The following is an 18249-nucleotide window of genomic DNA, read 5'->3' on the forward strand; positions in this document are numbered from 1 at the left end:
TAAAATTCATATGGAACCAAAAACGGGCCAAAATAACCAAAGCAACCCCAAGCAAAAATAATAAATCCAGAGGTATCACATTACTGAACTTCAAATTATACCAAAAGGCTATAGTTACCGTAACAGCATGGTACTGGTATAAAAATAGGCACGTGGACCAATGTAACAGAATAGAGAACCCAGAAATAAAGCCAAATACTTACAACCAACAAAGGATACAAAAGCATAACCGGGGAAGGGCCACCCTATTTAATAAATGGTGCTGGGAAAACTGGATAGCCACACGTAGAAGAATGAAACAGGATCCCTCTCTCTCACCTTACACAAAAATCAGCTCAAGATAATCAAAGACTTAAGTCTATGACCTGAAGCTATAAAAATTCTACAACATAACCTGGAAAATCTCTTGCAGACACTGGCCTAGGCAGAAAATTTATGACTAAGACCCCAAAAACAAATATAACAAAAGCAAAAATAAATAAATGGGACCTAATTAAACAAAAAAGCTTCTGTACAGCAAAAGGCATAATCATCAGAATAAACAGACAACCCAGGGAATGGGAGAAGGTATTTGCAAACTATGCATCCAACAAAGGACTAATATCCAGAATCTAAAAGGAACACAAACAAGTCAGCAAGAAAAAAACAAATTATCCCATCAAAAACAATAGAGGTTGGTGTGGATGTGGTGAAAAGAGGACATTTATACACTGCTTGTGGGAATGTAAGTTAATACAACCTCTATGGAAAACACTATGGAGAGTCTTTAAAAACTAAAAGATCTGTTCAATTCAGCAATCCCACTACTGGGTATCTACCCAAAGGAAAAGAAGTCATATCAAAAAGACATATACATTGTTTATTGAAGCACAATTCACAATTGCAAAGATATGGAACCAACCTAAGTACCATCATTCAGTGGGTGAATAAATAAAATGTGGTATATATACACCATGGAATACCACTCAGCCATAAAAATGAATGAGATAATGTCTTTTGCAGCAACTTGGATGGAGCTGTAGGACATTATTCTAAGTGACATAACTCAGGAATGGAAAACCAAATACCACATGTTCTCACTTAGAAGTGGTAGCCAAGCTATGGACACAAAGGCATACTCTGTGGTATAATGACCTTTGGAGACTCAGAAGGGGGAGGCTAGAAAGCGGGTGAGATAGAAAAAAAAACTACATATTGGGTATAATGTACACTACTCAGGTAATGGATGAACTAAAATCTCAGACTTCACCACTATACAATTTATCCAGATAATCAAAAACTAAAAGCTACTGTAATAAAAATATTTTTTATAAAAGGAAAGGAAATAAGGATGGGCATGGTGGCTCACATCTGTAATACTAGAACTTTGGGAGGCACAGGCAGGAGAACTGCTTGAACCTAGCAGTTCAAGACCAGCGTGGGCAACACAGTGAAACCTCATATATACAAATTAAAAAAAAATTAGCCAGGCATGGCAGCACATGAGATGCTGAGGTGGGAGGATTGCATGAGCATTGGAGGTCAAGACTTCAGTGAGCCAGGATATTGGCACTCCACTCCAGTCTGGGTGACAGACTGAGACCCTGTCTCAAAAAAAAAACAAAAGAAACAGAAAGAGAGGAAAGAAAAAGAAAGAAAAAGAAAAAGGAAAGAAAAAGGAAAAGAAAGGAAAGGAAGAGAGAATGGAGGGAGGGAGGGAGGGAGGAAGGAAGGAAGGAAGGAAGGAAGGAAGGAAGGAAGGAAGGAAGGAAGGAAAAATAAAACAGTATATCAAAGAGATATCTGCACTCCCATGTTTATTGAACCACTACTCATAAGGGCCAAGATTTGGAAGCAACCTAAGTATCCATGAACAGATGAATGAATAAAGAAAATGAGGTACATATACACAATGGAGTATTATTCAGCCATAAAAAGTGAGATCCTGTCATTTGCAACAACATGGGTGGAACTGAATTATAGTTACCAGAGGCTGGAAAGGGTAGTGGAGGGTGATGCAGAGCTGAGGATGGTAAATGAGTACCAAAAAATAGTTAGAAAGAATAAGATCTAGTATTTGACAGCACAACAGGGTGACTTCAGTAGATATGGTTTGGATCTGCATTCCTGCCCAAATCTCATGTTGAATTGTAATCCTCAGTGTTGGAGATGGGGCCTGGTGGGAGGTGATTGGATCATGAGGGCAGAATTCCCCCTTGGTATTGTCTTGACAACAGTGAGTGAGTTCTCATGAGATACGATTGTTTAAAAGTGTGTAGCACCTCCCCATTCTCTATCTTCCTCCTGCTCCAGCTATGTAAGTAATGCCTGCCTTTCCTTTGCTTCCTGCCATGACTGTAAGTTTCCTGAGGCCTCCCCAGAAGTTCTTGCCACCATGCTTCCTGTACAGACTGCAGAACCATGAGCCAATTAAACCTCTTTTCCTAATAAATTACCCAGTCTCAGGTATTTCTTTATAGCAATGTGAGAATGAACTAACACAGAAAATTCATACCAAGGAGTGGAGCATTGCTATAGAGATACCTGAAAATGTGGAAACAGCTTTGGAACTGGATAACAGGCAGAGGTTGGAAGAGTCTAGGGGGCTCAGAAGAAGACAAGAAGATGAAGGAAAGTTTGGAACTTCCTAGAGACTTCTTGAATGGTTGTGACAAAAATGCTGATAGTGATATGGACAGTGAAGTACAAACTGAGGAGATCTCAGATGGAAATGAAGTTATTGGGAGCTGAAGCAAAGGTCACTTTATTAAGCACTAGCAAAGAGCTTTGCTGCATTGTGACCTTGCCTTAAGGATCTCTGGAACTTTGAACTTGAGGTATGACTTAGGGTATCTGGTGGAAGAAATTCCTAAGGAGCAAAGCCTTCAAGAAGTAGCCTGGCTGCTTCTAACAGCCTAGGCTCATATAACAGCCTATGCTCATATGTGTGAGCAAAGATATGACCTGAAATTGGAAGTTATATTTAAAAAGGAAGCAGAGTGTAAAAGTTTGGAAAATTTTGCAGCCTGGCCATGTGGTAGAAAAGAAAAGACCATTTTCAGGGGAAAAATTCAAGCAGGCTACATAAATTTGCATAGCAAAGAGGAGCCAGATCCTAATAGCTAAGACAATAGGGAAAAGGCCCTGAAAGCATTTCAGAGACACTCCTGGAAGCCCCTCCCATCACAGGCCTGGAGGCCAAGGAGGGAAGAATGGTTTTGTGGGTCACACCCAGGGGCTCTGCTGCCCTGTGCAGCCTCAGGACACTGCTCCCTGCATCCCAGCCACTCCAGCTCCAGCCATGGTTCAAAGGGGCTCATATACAGCTTGTGCCACTACTTCAGTGGGTACAGGCCATACGCCTTGGCAGCTTCCACATGGTGTTAAGCCCACAGGTGCACAGAGTTGAGGCTCAGGAGCCTCTGCCTAGATTTCAGACAACATATGGAAAAGCCTAGACATTCAGGCAAAACTGCTGCAGTGGTGGAGTCCTCACAGAAAACCTCTGCTAAGGTAGTGCAGAGGGGAAATGTGGGGTTGGAGCTCTCACAGAATACTCACTGGAACACTGATTAGTGGAACTATGAGAAGAAGGCCACTGCCCTCCAGACCCTGGAATGGTAGAGCAACCTACAGCTTGCACCATGCTCCTGGAAAAGCTGCAGGCACTCAGTGCCAGCCCCTGAGAGCAGCCACATGGGCTGAACCTTGCAAAGTCATACGAGCTGAGGCTCCTGAGTCCTTGTTGGACCAAAGGCACTCAACTCAGGCTTGTGCTATGACTTGCTTTGACCAATGGCAGATGCAGGGCAAGCTGACGCTTAAAATGTGTGTGTGCAGCTTGTTTTCAGCTCACGGCACTGCAGTCACTTACCATTAAAGAGATCATGCTTTAGTTAGCCTCTGCTCCTTTAGAGTGGGCCCCCAGAGCAAACACAGGTAGAATGCACCTGAGCCTGAAATGAAGCCTTTTATAAAACCATGCAGTCAAGGCCAGCCTAGATCAGCCCAATCATGAGTGGCCTAAAGATCTACTAATGTGTTGTTTTAAGACATTGAATTTTGAAGTATTTTTATAGCAATAGCAGACAGATAGAACAATCTATACAAAAGAAGGGCAAAGCTTTGAATATACACTTCACACCAAAATGTATGAAAAGTTGCTTAACTTCATTAGTAATCAGGAAAATGAAGAAAGAAACCACAATGAGCTACCAATACATCCCCACTAGAATGACAAAAATTAAGAGGTCTGTCACTACTAGATGTTGGCAAGGTTGAGGAGCAATGACAACTCTCATACTCTGCTGGAAGAAGATTAAATGTTGCAACCCGTAAAAAGCAACTCAGCATGAACTTGAAAGTTGAAGATAATTCCAGCATATTCCATGACCCCATGGCTCTAGCAATTACACAAAATTAAGAGATAAGTTCATGTTCGTGGGAAAAAAATGAAAACAATTATCAATAGGAATCTGAGAAAATAAACTGTGGCATATTCAGACAATATAACATTATACAATGAAAATAAATCAACTGCAACTACATATGCAAGAATACAAATATTATCAATAACACTGAATGAGCAAAGCAAGCCAGAAGACTATATACTACTTTTGTTGAGAGATGGGATCTTGCTATGTTGCCCAGGCTGAACTCAAACTCCTGAGCTCAAGTGATCCTCCTGACTCAGCCTCCCCAGTAACTGAGATTACAAGTGCATGCCACCATGCCCAGCTTTATACTACCATTTTTAAAATACAAAATCAAGCAAAAGCCCTTAATATGTACCTTAGATATATATGGTAAACTATATAAGTAGTATATATAAAGTAAACTACCTCTTTACTTACACAGTAAAGATTTTTTGAAGAAACATGGAAATAGGAAACAAAAAAATTCAGCATAGCAGTTGGGGAGGAAAATTAGTATCATGTTTTCATTCTTAAGCTGGATGGTGGCTTTATAGATATATGTTTATTATACTTCATGACTTACATATTGAAATATGTATGTTGCCTTGTATAAATACAATATTATAGGATTTCTTAAAGTCCTTTGAAATGGTGTACCCTAGTCATCCAATATAAGAAAGAAAAGTTGATGCAGGTAAAAGAGTGGACACAGTATGTTTTCTTTTAACTGAACAGTCCATTTTTCCTGCTTTGAAATCCCTTTTTCAGCAAGGCTTGCTCTTTTTCTGATTGGGTGAAACAAGTATCTCACCAGATCTTTTGTAAGAACATACCATGTACAGTCAGCAACAGGCAGAAGATAGGGTGCATGCACTGCTCCTACCCATCCACCTTCATTAGATCACACTATTCCGAAGGAAGGAGGAGTCTATGACTGAACCAGGCCATCAGCCTCCTCCACGCTACTCCTTCTTGACACAGGGCATAAGCTGCGCCCTGGCATTTCTAACTCCACTGAGTGAAATCTGAGCAGAGACAAAATATGGAAATCACAAGAAAGATAAACTGACTCTGGCTCTCTTAAGCAAAAAAGGTGTCTACTGTAAGAATATCCAAGGCTCAGAGATTTCACATCTGTGACAAGATCAGACAGAAACAAAGGGATCAAGAAAGCAGATGGCAGACCAAACATCCCATGGCTAAAACAGCCTGATCAGCATGGCACCCCATTTCTTCTGCTGTTGAAGCCCCTAGAATGGTGAACTAACTACTTTACCTGTTCCCTTCTTGCTAGAGTCTCTCTCAAGCCAAAGTCCTGGGAAAGAGCATCCAATTGACCAATCTTAGATCTTCTTCCTGCACTTCTGGACAAAGCAACGGGGAAATGGAGGATCTGCCTCCTGGAAAACCCTAACTCTTCTCTCATAATTCCCATAAAGGAAAGCAGGGTTCTATGAGCAACAGAGATGGATGATGAGTAGGGGAGGAAAGGCTGCTTCCCACTCTGGGCTATGAGATGTCATCAGCTAGTCATACATACTTTTCATATCCAACTGCATGGCTACAATGTAAGAGGAATGTAGAATGGTTGCCGAGGTCTGAAGTTCTGTTCCACTGATAAGTATTGTTATTGATGATGTCATTAATGGGCATTCCAAGGGCGTCAGCAATATTAATTTCTTCTTACTATAGGACAGTACATTAAGCATTGTATGTTCATTAATTTGTCTACTCCTTCCAATGACCCTGATTTAACTGTAATAGCTACATACATGATCTTTCAGTTATGCACAGGGGAAAATAACTGTAAAAGAATACAGGCAACACTTAGAAAAAGGAAAAATAATAAACACAGGAAAAGAAATGCACTATTACTAGAAAGCAGGGAAATGCGTATTAAATGTAAATATCCTCTTCTACCCAGGAATATGACTGGTAAAGGTAAGGCTCACCAAGTGTTGAAGCGAGTGTGATGCAAGCATCAGGAGCTCTCACATCCTGCTGAGGAGGTGAAAATTGGTACAACTACTTGATGAAGCACTTGGGAATATCTAACAAAGCTGAGTAAGGCTGGAACTAGGCATGCCTAGAACCCAGCTGTTTCTAGATAGATAGAAAACCTCTAGCACATGTGCAAAAGGTACAATGTTTATCGTGGCTTTTGTCTGTAACAGGAAATATATGATAATACCCAAACACCCATCAATAGGAAAATGAATAAATAAATTGTGATATATTCAAAAATGGAATATTATACAGCACTTAAAAGAGCTACAGTGATATATATTCTATCACAGATAACCCTATAAAATATATTTGAGCCAAAAGAACAGGGTGCAGGATGATACATACCATACATCATTTATGTAATGTTTGCTTATAGATATACACACACATCAGGTTAAAATGTAACAACACGGCTGAAAATGAGACCAACCACAGCACAGCAATTACGTCTCAGGACGGGTGAAGATACACAGGTTTGGGGACAGGAGACTTCAAGTGTAATTGCAATGCTTCATTTCTTTCAAAAAGCAGAAGCAAGTGTGGCAAAATACTGAGATTAGTAAATCTGGACAGCCAGCACAGAGTTGTTCATTTTCTTATTCTCTATACTTCACTGCATATTTGAATATTTAAAACAAAAATTCAACATTAGGGGTAGGTTATAGGAGGAATTTTATATGTTCTCATATTTATTTCTTTAGGGGTCTCATTTGCCCCTGAATATCATCATCAAGTAACCACATTATGTACTCCCTCAACAGCAATCATTTGCTCAGAACCTTAAAAAACAATGAAGACATTTAACAAATCATAATTATCATCATCCCTGCAACTGCATTTATTAAGTTCCTACTGTGTGCCAAGCACATGGGGGCAGCCTGGCAACAGCCCCTTTACACTGAAGTAGCTCAAGGTGACACTGCCAGTAACAGCAAAGCTGCAATTTGTCTATCTCCAAAATGTAACACCTTACCTAATGGCTCCATTTCTAAAAGTATATTGCTACTGCCTCTGGCTACATTATAGTAGCAAAGCATGTGTTTCATGCATAGGGGTAATATTAACACATATACTTGACTCTCAGGTAGTGGGAAAGTGTGTAAACAAATGACTTGCCTAAGTTCATGCGACTAGCTGGTAGCAGAGCGAGAACCGGAATCTAAATTTTAAACAATAGACCACTTCATAGCTTATTGAGAAGGACAGACTATACTCATTACAACAGATTTTCCAACAAATGCCTCTCTGAAGCCATGTCAAAATTGAATGCTCCTAGAATGGCGTGAACCCGGGACGCGGAGCTTGCAGTGAGCCGAGATTGCGCCACTGCACTCCAGCCTGGGCGAAAGAGCAAGACTCCGTCTCAAAAAAAAAAAAAAAAAAAAAAAAAAAAAAAAAAAAAAAATTGAATGCTCCTAGTATCACACCACTAAGCACTGTTCAAATAAATTGCCTTCCAGGGATATCTTTAATACACTGGCACTTGAATCATGACAACTAGCACTGCTGCCAAAATGACATACAACATTAAATGACAGGAAAACACACTATATGCAGAAATAAAATCAAACTATTTTGTTGCTAGAATATGTCTTTACTAGGAGCATTTCAGGATAGCATTAGATTTTTGTGAATTTATTAATTAGAATTTTCATTCAGCAAATCAAACACTAGTACCACGGAAACTCTCTAATCTGATACTGTGACAGGCGAGAAGTCAGAATGAAGTAGTGGAAAAGTCATCCAGTCACACAAGTTCTAGATCTGACTCTCCAGCTTAGCTGGCAAGGAGACCAAGGCAAATCACAGCCTCATGAAGCCTCACCCACACTGAATACACAGAGCTCTGCTGGAAAATGGGACCATGTTTGGGAATATATTCTTTTTAAAAATTGAAGTGTAACATACATGCAGAAAAATGCATAACAGCTTAGGGCACAGCTCAATAAATTTGCATGCACTGAACACATGTAACTAGCTTCCAAATCAAGAAACAGAAGATGCGAACGTGTACCCCTTGGTCACTACTTCAATCAAGGCAAATCTTGATGGTTGTCCCACCTTCTAACACAATAGATGACTTTTCTTTCTTTTTTTCTTTTCTTCTTTTTTTTTTTTTTTTTTTTTTTGAGACGGAGTTTCTCTCTGTCGCCCAGGCTGGAGTGCAGTGGCGCGATCTCGGCTCACTACAAGCTCCCCCTCCCAGGTTCACGCCTTTCTCTTGCCTCAGCCTCCTGAGTAGCTGGGACTACAGGCTCCCACCATCACGCCCGGCTAATTTTTTGTATTTTTAGTAGAGACGGGGTTTCACCCTGTCAGCCAGGATGGTCTCAATCTCCTGACCTCGTGATCCACCCGCCTCAGCCTTCCAAAGTGCTCGGATTACAGGCCTGAGCCACTGGGCCCGGCCTTCTGTTTCTTTTTATACACTCTACAGATGGAATTACAGAGTATTTGTCTTTGTCCCTTTTCTGTTGCTTATAACATAACACATGAAACTGGGTGATTTATAAAGAAAAGAATTTTATTTCTTACACTTATGGAGGCTGAGAAGTTCAAGGTTGAATGGGACACATCTGGTGAGGGCCTTCTTGCAGTGGGAACTGTCTACAGAGTTCCAAGGCGCACAGGTATCACATGGTGAGAGGGCTGAGCACGTTGGCTCATGTCTCCTTCCTCTTCTTATGAAGCCACCATTTCCACTCCCATGATAACCCATTAATCCATTCACCCATTAATCTATTAATCCACAAATGGATTAATCCATTTAAGGCTCTTGCCTTTTAAATGCTGCGCACCTCTCAATATTGCCATATTAGGGATTAAGTTTCAACACGAGTTTTGGAGGGGACAAACATTCAAATCATATCAGTATGTGTTTTCTATGTCTCATTTCTTTTACTAACATAATGTTTGTGACACCCATCCATACTGTTGTATGCAGATGTAGATAGTTCACCCTTACTCTTGTATAGTATTGTAGAGTGTATAAAACACATTTATCCATTTTGTTGCTGATGAGTATTTGAGTAATTTCCAGCTTTGGAATACTACAAATAATGCTACTTAAACAATCTACTATACTTATTTTGCTGAAACATATATTCAGTATATTTCTGTTAAGTCCATACCTAGGAGTGGAACTCTCAGGTCACAGAGTATGTGAATTACTTTCCTATTGCTGCTGTAACAATTTACCCCAACTTGGTGGCCTAAAACAACACAAATGTATTATCTTACAGTTAAGGAGGTCAAAAGTCCTAAATAGATCCCACTAGGCTAAAAATCAAGGTTTTGCCAAGGGTATGCCCAGAGGCTCTAGAAGATAATTCATTTTCTTGCCTTTCACAGATTCCAGAGGCTTCCAGCATTCCTTGGCTCATGACCCCTTCCTCCATCTTCAAAGCCAGCAATGGCTGATCAAGTCTTCTTAGGATATGTCACCCAGACACAGATTCTTCTGCTTCCCTCTTCCACACTTAAAGGAACTATGCAATTACATGGGTCTGCCTGAATAATCCAGAATATCTCCCTTAAAGTCAGCTGATCAGCAACCTTTATTTCATTGGCAACCTTATTTCCACCTTTCCATACAACATAACATATTCACAGGCTCCAAGGAGCAGGATATCAACATCTTTGAGGGTCAAGATTCTACCTCCCATAGTATGCATGTATTCTGAAAGTGTTTTTAAAACTTCTACTACAAACACTTTATGTGACAATAAAACAAACTCAAGCTTCCTTCTTTCTGTGTAGCAGATCTGATTTCTTGTTAGCCTTATAATTCTTCTCTCTAACTAGAAAAAATCTTTTTGCAGTTACTAAACATTAAAATACATTTTAAAAGTTGTAAATCTATATCTAATTATTTTCCGCTTTGTGCAACACAATACACTAGGGGCTACAGAAATATAAAATAAGTGACTTCTGGTCAAGAGGTCAACTGAGCAGATGCAGAGAAAAAAAAGAAATACTAGGAAAATACAGCAAAATTATTTATATTACACAACTGAGTTCTGAATTATTAAAAAACAGATATGTCAGAAACTAACAAACAAAAAACAACTGAGGAACTAAATCAGATATACATATTAGGGGCCTTGCTTTTTATTCCTATCTGGGGATAGAAACTGAAGCCATAAGCTAACTGCATGGTTTTGAGCTAGAAAGTGTCTCCGTCATCCAAAAGGTTGTCCTATCTTTGATTAAGGACTAATAAACCTTCACTCACTGGCTTAGGCAGTATCACAGAGGAGGACCACCCCACTAAAACACTGTTGGAAGAAGAATTGCTGAGAGATCAGAGATCCAAGCTTGTAGTAAACATAGGTGTGGAGGTCCAATTCCCTCTACCCAGCAATGCAGAAGGCTCAAATCAATTATAATAAAACTGCCCCATAGCAATACCTCAACAACCTGGGATGCTCTCAAAATTAGTACGAAAAAAAGTCTCACTGAAGATAAGCTCTTGGACTAAAACTAGAAAGCCCACAAGGAAGCTCACCCACCTAAGTGTCATAAGAAGCAGCAAACAGAAGCATGAATACTCTAGATGTCTTCATAATAGAAAAAGCCTAGAGGAACTTAAAATCAAGTATGTATAAACTCATGATGAAATACGTGAAAAAACAAAGTTGGTAAGATAAGAGCAATTTTTTTGTTTTAAAAAGAGCAAATTTGAAAAAGAAGCAAATACAAAATCTGGAAATAAAATGCATAGTACAGTATGAAAGCATCTGTAGATATGTCGAATAAGTTTACTTTTTAGAAGTGAAAACTGATATATTGGAGGCAATCACTCAAAATAAAGCACAGGAAGATCAAGCACTAAAAATTATCAAGGAGAAGAGACATAGAGGATCAATTAAGATAACTTATATCCAACGGTAGATTTGCAAGGCGAGATTAAAAAAAAAGAGGAAATATGTAAAAAGCAAGATTAAGCACAGTCCCTGACCTCCAGGAGCTCACAATCCAGCAGAAAAATCACTGGCCTATGTTCTCAGAGCTGAAAATAGCACTCAGGACTCATGACTCCCAGGGAAGGGCTCTTCCCACCTTGACATTCTGCCTTCATATCATGTCATCAGCTTCTCACTCTTCAAGCTTGAACTGATATAATTTGAAAGCAGGGAAATAATGTTACCCTATAAGCCCTGAGCGAGTCAGAGCTGAGGTAAGGATCTACTTTGCTGAATCTAATTAAGACTCACCATTGTAGTTTTAACTATCCTCCTCTTGGTTAAAATAAGCCAAATAGTTGACATGTTCTGAAGACCACTGGGCTTCTGCTCATAGCATACAATGTGTTAAGAAGAACCTATTGGTTTAGCCAGCCCAACATCCTCTTTCTTTGTCCAGCTACCTGATTTTTAGTTTGGGGAGCTTCATTCTGAGTCACACGGTTCCAGGGTAGGCAGGTAACTCAGAAAGGGCCCATTCAATACCCTCCTGGCCACAGTCATTGGTTCAGGGATGGATATGTAACCTAACCAAAACCAAAGAGATTCAATTCTAGGATTCTTATCAGAAATGCTATGCAGAAGAACCACTTTATCTAGGACTGTTAGATTCATAGAATGTAAGCCTAGATCTGCAGGGGCCACTAAGTAAAAGAAAGGTCCATTCAGAACAAAGACAATGCAGAGGAAGGTGGAACCAAGTGTTAGGAGTCACTAGCCTCTAGAGTCAGCCATGACTGGTCCAACTCCACCCCGGTACTGCTCAGTTTTGTGAGCTAATAACTTCCCTTTTCTGGTTCAGCCATTTCTGTTCTTTGCAACTAGAAGAATCCAGACTAATAAAAATGTTGAAAGCTAGAAAGCAACAGTAGCAGTAGCAGCAGCAACAGTATGAGAATAGATGCTCTCTAAATAGTTCTCCAATTTAAAACACTGAGAAAGATTTGGATTGTAATCCCAATGTTACTCTAACTCATTAACTATACCCTACTTTGTGAATGCAATTTGCATTCTGTAATGTCTTAAGAGTTCTTCCAACTACCTTAAAAGACTTCAAAAAATTATAAACAACAATTTAAAACAAATTCTTTTTGATTAGTTAAAATGTAAAAAAAAATACATATGGCATTTAACATTTTAGGAAAATTAAGAGCTGCCACAAAATAAAAGTATAAAAACTTCCAAAGGTAGGAATCAATAATAATGATAATGAATTGGTTTTAGAAAATGAAGAAGCAAAAAGAGGTAAGGCTTTGATGCCAAAAAAAAAAAAATCCAATTGGGCCGGGCGTGGTGGCTCATGCCTATAATCCCAGCACTTTGGGAGGCTGAGGTGGGCAGATCATGAGGTCAAGAAATCAAGACCATCCTGGCCAACATGGTGAAACCCCGTCTCTACTAACAATACAAAAATTAGCCAGGTGTGGTGGCACATGCCTGTAGTCCCAGCTACGCAGGAGGCTGAGGCAGGAGAATCACTTGAACCCGGGAGGCAGAGGTTGCAGTAAGCCAAGATTGCGCCACTGCACTCCAGCCTGGCGACAAAGTGAGACTCCATCTCAAAAAAAAAAAACCTAATTGTTTATGAATAAGATTAGCATGGAGAAGCAGGATGCAAGTGGGGTGGGAAGAGATGTACACATGTGTTTACATAACTGGGAGGATAGCTCTAGCCGTAAGAGAACAACCACAAACATGTCTCCAGCAAATCAATGGAAACAAGACATCTTTTTTCTGTCATCAACTTTCAAGGTCTCTGTGTCTCTTTATGTTCCTAGTCACTCAATAATGTTACAATGATCTTCCCCATAACCCTCGAATATCAAATATTAATATGCCAATAAGTGCACTAAACTCATCCTTTCTCTCCATTCTGTCTGCAAGAAGTTACATATATCTGTGCTATCTGTGCTCTATCCAGAAATATAGAACACATCATGTAGGAAGTAGCCAGATATTAAGTGGCCATAAAGCATTCCAAACGATGCCATATTTGACTGAGAAAGCACATTCTGTACATTTTGACACATGTGAAATCAAGATGGTCTTGCATTGCTGCTAACCAGGTAGTGGTTCTTATGTAGTCATCACTGCCTGCCTAAGCACAGGTTTGGCTGTGCCTCTTGGCAGCTTGACAGAACATCTGCAACCTTTTGATACTCAGATCAACAAAGGTTGACCTAAGACCATTTGAAAAAGGAACAGGAGTCCCAGTTGGTGTCGGGTAAACTATCTGATGATACCATCACATGCAGAATGCATGTCAATAGCTTGGAAGAAAAACCCAGAGACAATATTAAAACACCCTCTTAAGAAATGATTCAACATTAACACCCCCAAGGGCACAAAGGGTGATACTCTACAGGAAAACACAGGCATCAATGACTCTGAGTCAAAAGTGATTCAGTACTCAGACTCAGAAGGTGACAAAGTCTTTTTTTAAAAAAATCCAGTTTATTAAACTAATAATTTTCTCTTAAATATGTACAAAAATGATAATAAAAATATGTTTAAAAAAGTAAAGGGGAGTTCCTTCAAAAAGGAACATACATTATTCATGATTAAAAACATCAAAATATAATTGCTTAATTGGCATTGTTTTTTCTTACTAGTGGTCCTTAAAATAATGAAGCAGCTTACAGGCAATAATGTATTGGAGGAAACACAGTAATTTTTACAGGAATGTCATACATAGCAAATCTACCTTCTAGTTTATGAAAGATATAGTTTGTTTGGGGGTAAGGAGATTTCTTTGTGATTCCCAAAAACATGAGCTCATTTCCTTACCATATTGCCCATGTAATTTTAACTCTCTATTGACAATTATGTATTTTTATCTTTGCTCTGTCAAATCTGTGTCTGGATTTAAATAAGATCATTAAATATATTTCTGAAATGTCCCCTTTATATATGTCCAAAATCACTGAAAGAAAAATATAACTCTAGCAACACTAAAAAATGCATGTACCAAGACCTCTCTTGAACCATTAATGGTTTACCTTTGTCTCTCCAAAATTTGTCTTTCTAAGGTATCAAGGCTCTCAGAAATCAATTGCTCTCTTATTTTATTTTATTTTACTTCATTTTTTATTTTTTGAGATGGAGTCTTGCTCTGTTGCCCAGGCTGCAGTGCAGTGGCATGATCTTGGCTCACTGCAACCTCCATCTCCTGGGTTCAAACAACTGTCTTACCTCAGCCTCCTGAGTAGCTGGGATTACAGGCACCCGCCACCACGCCCAGCTAATTTGTGCATTTTTAGTAGAGACAGGGTTTCACCACATTGGCCAGGCTGGTCTCGAACTCCTGACCTCAGGTGATCCGCCTGCCTCAGCCTCCCAAAGTGCTGGGATTACAGGTGTGAACCACTGTGCCTGGCCTCAATTGCTCTTTTAGAGACAAAAATAATATGCTATCACAGCACACTAATTATATGGGTATTAGAGTGTCATGACTACTCTAAAATCAATTTGCAAACTAAAAATAATGCATGCTTCTTTGATGTAATGATATGCATTAAAGATCACCTATCAAATCTGGGTTATTCTTCCAACAGCTGTGATATGGTTTGGCTCTGTGTTCCCACCCAAATCTCATCTTGAATTGTAATCCCCCTAATCCTCCACATGTCAAGGGAGGGACCTGGTGGGAGTTGATTGGATCATGGGGGCAGTTTCCCCCATGCTGTTCTGATAGTGAGTGAATTCTCACTAGATCTGACGGTTTTATAAGCGTTTGACAATTCCTCCTTCACACACTCCCACTCTCTTACGCCATCTTGTGAAGAAGGTGCCTGCTTCTCCTTCCACCAGGATTTTAAGTCTCCTGAGGCCTCCGCAGCCATGTGGAACCATGAGTCAATTAAACCTCCTTTGTTTATAAATTACCCAGTCTCAGGTAATATCTTTATAGCAGTATGAAAATGGACTAATACAAGCTGTATGTAGTCACTCCTTAATTCCTTCATTCATGTATTAAATCAAATCTAGCAGTTAATGGTTCAAAAGAAAGGTCACAAGTAGTCACAGGCCAGCCCTACGATGTCAAGTGCTTCTAAATGCTGTTTAATTTTGCAAATAAACATTCTTTGAGGGTATCTAAGTAGGATGTAATACTTTAAGGCAGGCTAACCAATACTTTCTTGAATGACAAAAGAGACTACATAAAATACTAAACTAATAAAGGCACTGGAGAGCTATGACAGAAATAAGAACTAGAAAGTATAAGATTACCTAAAACCCCAAAAAAATGGAGAAACTCGAAGAGATAAGTTGTCAATATATGACATTTTCCTGGTTATATTTACACAGGTAAAGGACCATGGCAGAGCTTATGTGATCTTAGGAGGCCAGAGGATCGAAATTGGAGACTTGAAGACCCTCAAACACATGAACAGTGTTACTCTAATATTTAGCAAGGTAAGCAAAAAAGCTAAGCCATAAACATTATAATGCAAAGTAGAGTTTTTCTACCAGTCACATAGTACTGTGAAGACTAAAGATCAACAAAGAAAACTCAACAAGGAGAAGAGGTGAACACAACAGAATTCTCAGTAAATTCGTGGAGGGGAATGCTTGAGTAATAAGGTCCAACCAGAGATAGACTGAGGCTTACAGAAACTGTAACCTAACTTCACCTCAGCTAGCTTAAGGTGATACATCCCCCAATTCATCCTGCCTTGTAGAAAACAGGGTGAACTCTCTCGAGAGGAAAATAATATCAATTTGTAACATTTACAACTTCTATAACTTTTTATACTCAAAGCCTAGTGTTCAATAAAAATTACAGGCGTAGTAAGAGGTAAGATAATATGACCTAAAACTAGAACAGATCCATAGGTGATTCAGATATTAGAGCTAATACTAAAGACCTTAAAATAATTATGTTCAAGAAAATTAAGGAAAATTAAATTAAATTAATGAAAGACAGTATATTTCACCAGATATCTGGAATGTGTAAAAAGAACCAAATGGAAATTCTAGAACTGGAAAATACAATATCTGAAACTCATTGATAGATGGGTTTAATGACAGATTGACATTGCAGTAATCTGAATAACAAGTCAGTAGCACATATCCAAACTAAACAGAGAGGAAGAATAAAAAGGAAAGAAAAGGAACATAAAATATATAGGTCACAATAAAAGGACATAAAATGTAATTGGGATCCCAAAAAGGAAAAAAATTAGAAAACTAATAAATCAATCTTTGAAGAGAAAAATGCCAAAAATGTTCCAAAACTGAGAAAAACACCAAGCAATAGACTCTCACCAACATTCCTAGAATGGAAATGCATACAAATATCAAACAAAAGACACATAGGAATGTTCAGAGTGTACTTATAATAACAAAATGTTCATCAAGAGGAGAATGGATAAATTATGATACAGTCATTTAAAACAAACCAAAAAACCCTAAGTACTCACCAAGAATTTTATAACAATGAATGTACTATCAAAAAATAAAAATTGAAATGAAGATGTTTTTGAACAAATAAAAACTTTAACAATCCACTGACAACAGAACCACACTAAAAGAGGAAGAAAATAGAGAAGGAGAAAGAGGAGGAGGAGGTGGAGGAGAGAAAAAAACAGGAGGAGGAGAAGGAGGGAAAGAAGGAAAATGGATGGTGGAGAGGAGAGGAGAGAGTTCTTCAGGTAGAAGAAAAATGATCCCCAACAGAACACAGAAATGCAAAAAGAAATGAAAACAACAAAGGTAAACATGTGGGTAAACATAAATCAATACTGATAAACAATAATATTGGGTCCTGAGTTATACTTATGTCTAGAATTAATATCCATATCAACAATAATACAAAAGATGACAAGGAAAATTAAATTGACATTTTCTAAGGAAAAAGAAGGAAACTATGCAACAAATTGTTTCACATAATTATAAAGAAAGGACAGAGATTTCTAATCATTATAGTAAACACAAAGACCAGTAAAAAAATAGATAAATATCAGGCCAAAAGAGTGTATCAAGTAGAAGACAAAGAGTAGGTGACAAATATGAACAAATGTCATTAATTTTATTAAATGCAAAGTAGTCAAATACTCTAATTAAAAAAACAAAATTATCAGAGTGGATGTTAGAAACCTAAACAGTAAACTTGTTTACCTACAGGACAAATGCTTTAAATGTAAAGACATAAAAGACTTGAAAAATATGTTTTAACATAAAAAGACATACCATAAAAAAAGTAACTTTTTAAAAGATTGATAAAACTATACTAATATAAGAAAACCTAGAAGGTAAGGCAAGAAATATTACCAGATATTCTTAAAAGAACACCTCATAAGTATAAAGGCAATAATCCCTTATGAAGAAATAAGAATTCTCTATTAGTGTGTCCTCATTAACAGAATTTCAAAACATGTAAAGCAAAAATTGATTGCTAAAGAGAGAAATGAACAAATCCACAAATATATTGGAGATTTATCACTATCAGTAGCTTATAAAACAACCAGATCCACTCCTACCGCCAACCCAAACATCATATCATTAGGGCTACATGATGCAGTTCACAAATTTGACCATGTATACAACACTGCACCAACAAAGATAATAAAAAAATGTGTTTCAAAAGCACTTGAAACATTTACCAAAATTGACTACGTATGCTGGGTCATAAAGCAAACTTCAAAAAAGTTTAATTATAGTCATTCAAAAAATATTCTCTAAACACAATGTAATTAAGCAAGAAATCAATCAGAAACATTTGACAGAAAATCCTCAACTGCTTGGAAATTGAATGCTTCTAATATCAAAATAATCAAAGAATAAATCACAATAAAAATGTGAAAATAGCTTGAACTGAATAATTCAGATATGATAAACCATAATTCGTGAGATGCAGCTAAATCTCATGCTTAGAAAGAAAG

The 18249-nt window shown here is 38.3% G+C and overlaps 1 protein-coding gene across 15 annotated transcripts in view; it reads right to left on the reverse strand.

The window, feature by feature from the left end:
- The window catches only part of L3MBTL4 (L3MBTL histone methyl-lysine binding protein 4), a 474605-nt gene that overhangs the window by 374365 nt on the left and 81991 nt on the right, over nt 1–18249 (reverse strand). For 5 of the 15 annotated variants that reach the window (XM_055237878.2, XM_055237850.2, XM_063620654.1 and 2 more), the window contains exon 1: nt 5671–5906. The exons of 8 other annotated variants lie outside the window; for them this stretch is intronic. The gene's annotated coding sequence lies outside the window, so the exon portion shown is untranslated. Of the gene's footprint in view, nt 1–5670; nt 5907–5934; nt 5992–18249 lie in introns of those variants that run through there. 2 more of the 15 variants (XM_055237856.2, XM_055237868.2) reach the window with 2 other exon arrangements.

Source organism: Symphalangus syndactylus, chromosome 1 (assembly GCF_028878055.3).
Source record: "Symphalangus syndactylus isolate Jambi chromosome 1, NHGRI_mSymSyn1-v2.1_pri, whole genome shotgun sequence".
NCBI classification, from domain to species: domain Eukaryota; kingdom Metazoa; phylum Chordata; class Mammalia; order Primates; family Hylobatidae; genus Symphalangus; species Symphalangus syndactylus.